This window comes from Capsicum annuum, chromosome 12 (assembly GCF_002878395.1).
Source record: "Capsicum annuum cultivar UCD-10X-F1 chromosome 12, UCD10Xv1.1, whole genome shotgun sequence".
Lineage (NCBI taxonomy): Eukaryota > Viridiplantae > Streptophyta > Magnoliopsida > Solanales > Solanaceae > Capsicum > Capsicum annuum.
The window spans coordinates 105,800,193-105,806,647 of NC_061122.1; positions in this window are offsets into that span (position 1 = coordinate 105,800,193).

Below are 6,455 nucleotides of genomic sequence, written 5' to 3' on the forward strand. Positions count from 1 at the left end.
GTCATGGATTTTTAAGGTGTTACAATATCTTCCACTTGGGGTCATTCGTCCAAGAATGAAAACTAAGTAAGCTGAAGTGTAAGGAGAAAAGCTATAATTCCCACACCGAACTCCTACGATTTGAATAATGACTTGATAACGAAATCTATAACTAATATATTGGTTGAACCAAACTCATGAATGTATGTTATCATATGGAAATAGCTGGGTGGACAAAGATAGAAAGAATTAGTTAATAGGAAACTATTACCTCAAGTTGGGACTGAGTTCAAAGAGAAAATATGGGGTACTTGGTCATCATATTTGCCTCTGTTTCCCAAGTAGCTCCCTCGACTAAATGATTTCTAAATAGAACCTTTACCAAAGAGGCCTCTTTATTTCTTAGCATATAAATATAATGATCAAGGATCTCAACGGGTACCTTTTCGAGACTGTACTTCACGACCACACTCTCTAAAGGGACAACTGATGCTGGGTTACCAATGCATAGAAGACTGGATGCAATAATGCTAAATCTGTCGACAATTCCTACTCATAGGCTACATTACCATATCGACTAAAAATCTTATAAGAACTAACATAGCGGGGACTGAGCTTTCCCTTCTTACCAAATCCCTTCACCCCTTTCATGGGCGAAACCTTCAAGTAGATAAAATTACCAATAGAAAACTCAAGATTCTTTCTTCTCACATTTGCATAAGATTTTTAATGACTCTCTGCAGTTTTTATCCTTTCTCTAATCAGTCGACCATTTTCTATAGCCTCATGTACTGAATATGGCCCTATCAAAGTATATTCACAAATCTCAAAAAAACCAATAGGAGATCTACACAACCTACCATAAAGTTCTTTAAACGGGGCCACCTGAATATTGGAATAGTAGCTGTTATTATAAGCAAACTCAATCAAAGGCAAATGATAATCCCAAATACCCTTGAAATCAATCACGCATGCTCTCAACATGTCCTCTAAGGTATGTATGATCATCTCTGCCTGACTACATGTCTATGGGTGAAAAGCCATATTAAGATAAACTTGGGTACCAAGCCCTTCTAAAGTGTCTTCCAAAATTAAGAGTTTAATTAGGTACCTCTATCTGAAATAATGGTCAAAGGGATTACATTCAATGTTACCAACTCCCTAATATAGAGTTTAGCATAATATTTAGCTAAATATGAAGTGTTAATTGGCAAGAAGTGGGTTGACCTAATCATTCGATACACGATAACTCAAATAGAATCATATTGTCGATGAGTACGAGGAAATCCTGTAAGGAAGTCCATATTCACCATTTCCCACTTATAAGTAGGAATTTCGATTTCTTGAAGTATACCACCAGGTCTCTGGTGCTCAACCTTAACTTGCTAGAAATTTTGAAATTTTGCCACAAATTCTGTAATATCCTGTTTTATTCCATTCAACCAATAGACCTCCTATAAATCAAGATACATCTTAGTGTCTCTTGGGTAAATAGAATATCAAGAATCATGAGCTTCTACTATCATCTGTTGTCTTATTTCGTCAACATTCGAAACACATAGTCTACCCTGATAACGAAGATCATCATTTTCCCCTTGGAGAAAACCTTAACCTTCTGACTAAAGATTGCTTCTTTCAACATAAGCAAAATAGGATCACTATCTTGCCTTTCCTTCACCTCAGATATCAATGAAGATTCGAAACTATTCTACACAAATAAATTACCTTCAATTTAATCAGCCAACCGAAATCCCATCCTAGAAAGTTGGTGAACCTCATGAACAAACTCTTTCTTCTCTTCTTCAATATGAGTAACACTCCCCATAGACAATCTTCTGAGAACGTTGGCCATGACATTAACTTTGCTCAAATATTATATGACACTCATATTATAATCTTTCAATAACTCAGTCCACCTTCTCTGACAAAGATTTACATCTTTCTAGCTGAATGCATAATGAAGCCTCTTGTTATTAGTGAACACATCAATATGAACCTTATAAGGATAATGCCTCAAAATGCTTAAGGCGAAAACAATTGCAGACAACTCAAGATCATGAGTTAAGTAGTTCTTTTTGTGAGGTTTGAGTTGTCTAGAGAAATATGCTATAACCTTTCCCCACCGCATTAACACACAACCAAGTCCAACTATGGAAGCATCATAATAAACCACAAAACCATCTGAACCCTCTACTAGAGTCAAAACTTGAGCAGATGGGAGTTGAGTTTTCAAATCCTAAAAACACTTTTCACAAGACTTGGACCACTGGAATTTGACTTTTTTCTGAGTCAATCTTGATATTGTAGAAGCAATAGAGGAAAATCCTTCAATAAATATTCTATAGTAACTGTCTAAACCCAAGAAAATCCTGATATCTGATGGTGACATGGGTCTAGGCCAGTTCCTCACTACTTTGGTCTATTGAGAATTAACTGAATTCATTCAGCAGAAATGATATGACCTAGGAATGCTACTACTTTCAACCAAAATTGACACTTGCTGAACTTTGTGAATACCTGGAGATCTTTGAGAGTCTGTAAGACAACCCTTGAATGGTCTACAAGTTTATTATCACTCTGAGAATAAATGAGGATGTCATCTATTAAGACTAAAATGAACATTTGCAAGTACTGATTGAACACCCTCTTCATCAAGTACATAAAAGATGCAGGAGCATTCCTTTGTCCAAAAGGCATATCAACAAATTTGAAGTGATCATACCGGGTTTTAAAGGTTGTATTTGGAATGTCATATTCTCTAACTCTAAGATAATAATAGCCAGATCTAAGGTCTATGTTAGAGAAATAATCGACAGACTGAAGTTGGTTGAACAAGTCATTAATCCTAGGAATAGGATACTTATTCTTGACTATGACCTTTTTCAACTGGCGATATTCGATGCACATTCTGATAGAACTATCTGTCTTGCACACGAAAAGAACTGGAGCACCCCATGGGGAGATACTAGGCCTGATAAAACCCTTGTCTAGGAGAATTTTCAATTTTTTCCTTAATTCCTTAAGTTTAGATAGAGCAATTCTATAGGGTGGAATTGTAATAGGTTAGGTATTCAAAAAGAGATCTATTCTGAAGTCAATTTCACACTAAAGAAAAACTCCACATAGATCTTCTGGAAATTCTTTTACCATAGGAATTGATTCAAGACGTGAGGTTTTTAAACTTGAGTCCATGACACGAACAAGATGATAGATGCACCCTTTGGAAATTATTTTCCTTGCCTTAAGAAAAGAGACAAACCAACCTATAGGCACTGAGGTACTACCCTTCTACTCAAAGACTAGCTCATTTAGAAACTGAAAATAGACTACTCTATTTATATAATAATCTAAGGTATAGCAAGAGTGGAGATAATCCATGCCAAGAATAACATCAAAATCGGTCATGTCTAACTCCACAAGGTCGACTGAGGTGAATTTTTGGGATAATATGACTGGGTAATTTCTTTATATCCATCTGCTTATGACTAAACTACCAACTGGTGTAGAAGCTAAGAACATTTCTATAAGGTTTTGAGTTTGACACTAAAATCTACTGCTATATGGGGATCACGAAGAAAAGTATGGCTTAGGGGGTCTAACAATGCATAAGCATAAATACGAAAAACTTACAATGTACCAGTGACCATATTAGGAGAACCCTCCTTATCCCATTGACGCTGTAAGAAATAGAAACTATGATGATGATGTCCACCATCTGCACCAGATATGGCACCTTGCTGATTTGGACGGCCTGCTGGAGCTGCTGAAGAGTTAGATTAATTTATTGATGAACATCCTAACCTCTCTGTGAAGCCACTAGGCATTCCCTCAATCTGTGGCCTAACTTGATACACCAAAACAAGAATCACTACCTAGCATACACTTACCCTAGTTCTTCCTACTACATTTCTTACAAAACTTGGATAGTACAAACATTATTCACCCTACCCTGGGACTTAGAGCTTGGCACTCTATCTTGAGTTTCCTGCCTGAACTTAAGTACATGGGAACTAGAAGAAGATGGGAAGGATCTAAAGATTTTTGGAAAAACTTAGAATGATTAACACCATCTGGCCTTTGTCGAGAGAAAGTAAAGCTACCAATTCAGTTCCTCTTACCCTCCCTTTTCATTCCTTGATTTTCTCCTTTTCAATCTATTGAGCATGAACCATTAATCTGGATATGTCCATCTTTTTAACCAACATAGTCGTTCTATACTCTTTGACCACATCCTCAATAACACCTAACACAAATTTGGTCATTCGGATAGAGTTTGCAACCATAGCTAGAGCATACCATGACAATTGAGTAAACTTAAGCAAACTCTTTCGCACTCATATCGCCCTACTTTGGGTTTATAAATTCTTGCACCTTGGCTTCCCTCAACTTAAGTAGGAAGAACCTATCCAAAAATGCAGCACAAAACTTATACCACTCTACTAACCCTGCATTTATACCTCTATCATCCTTCACTACTTGAAACATGTGTGAGCCACTCATTGTAATTAATAAGTAGCCAAATCAACACTTTTAATTGAAGTGACACCCATGATTCAAGTAACTTTCTAAATACTATCCAAGAACTCCAGTGGATCCTCTTCAGACTTAGACCAAAAGAATATGGGAGGATCCATCCGAATAATGTCCTATACTGTAGTTGATGTTGTATTCAAAGCTGGGTTGGATGGATCAATAACCTACTGGTTATTCTAGGTGGCCATGAACTAGGATAATTCTCTAAAAGTAGCCCTAAACTCATCATGGGAGACTTATTCATTTAGAGTGTTTATTGGAGATAGCGATGGTACTTGTTGATTCTCATACCTCCTTCCGTTAGTTCTCTTGGGAAAAATTTTCTATAAATGTGTAGTGGATGAGTTAGAATAAGATTTTAATAGAGTTCATACTCTATTGCATGACATGAATCATGAAAGAAGTGAAACTTTTTCTAAGATGTTTCATAGACTCTCACTCATAAGTGTGGCGTGCCTTACACTCATGAACAAGATTCTACTTAACATAAATTTTAGACATCCTAGGACATTTTAAACCCAATACTCTGATACCAATTTTTTCATGACCCGAGATTGCCTCCTCCTCGTAACATGATGGTTAGAGTCACAAGTGACCCTAAGATAATCCATGGTTTGGCAAAACACTAAGAATACTGAAGAGATAATGAGATACTGAATGAAAACTAAATCAAAATAACCTAATTATAATAAAATCAAAATCAATACCAGATATCAATACTAAGACTATCTGACATACTCAACATGCTAAAAATATAACTATTTGTCTAAAATCCTCTAAATCTTATGAGTTGTTGGGACAAGACTCTAACTAACTCAATCTATCTAAAACTAGAATAAAGTACTAAAACAAAATGTTAATAACTAGTCCTTAAGTAATGAGGACTCACCAAACATGACTTCTTATATGGTGAGGAAGTATACTAAGCGCGATCTAGATGTTGAGCATTAAAATCTATACTATAAGACAATATAGCGTAAAAAACTTATGCGATTAGTACTTTGAATGTACTGAATATATGAGATGGGAAATAACTTATATAGGCTAAACATGGTGAACTAATACAATACCAAGTAATAAACATAAACAGGATGATAAGCTGAACAGCTAAATACATAGTCATGTAAGTATTTGAATCTGAACTATGAACTGTGAACTATGGGAGTTACCATTAATTCACATACCCTAATCTGAGCTAATTGGGGTCCAATCTTAAACCCTAGTTGTATGGTATTTTAGTACCTTTCCAAGGGTATGAACACATACTGAAGTGGATCCACTAAACTTATGTTCGAAAAGACTAAGGTGTCAATCTTGGTCTGAAGGGTGACCCTTTATAACCTATGGTGGCATATTAGTTTTGGAACATAGTGGCTTCTACAATAGGTCTCAACCTAACTGACGAGTGAGCCACCATCCAAGTGTTCACTCGGTGAGAAGCACTACTCTTAACTAAATGACACTGATAATTAAAAATGCTCAATAATAATAACATTCTGAAAATCAACCATGAATACTTAGTTTAAAATTATTTGATAACATGTAATCTAGAGAATATGGCATTCCTAAGTGTATGCATAAAATCCTAGGCCGTTGGGTGTTCATTACCCACCATCTCTGAAGAATGCATCAAAATATAGCAATATTAAAATCTAAACATCATAAGGAATCCATAACTCAAGCACAAAACTAAAAAAAATTATCAATACCATGAGATCTTATAATTTTGAGTATGGAAAGATGCTTAAATTTATGGGAAAGCATATATCCATGGATTAGTTGTAATACCCCGGGATATTTTTTGTTAAAATTTTGTGCGTAAACGTGTTGGGTTCTATCTTCTAGAATGAATTATAAATTTTTCATGCGGAATGTCTTAGATTATGACCCACCATTATGTAGAGTATCAAATAATATTTCCAATGATATGTGGATCATCCAAA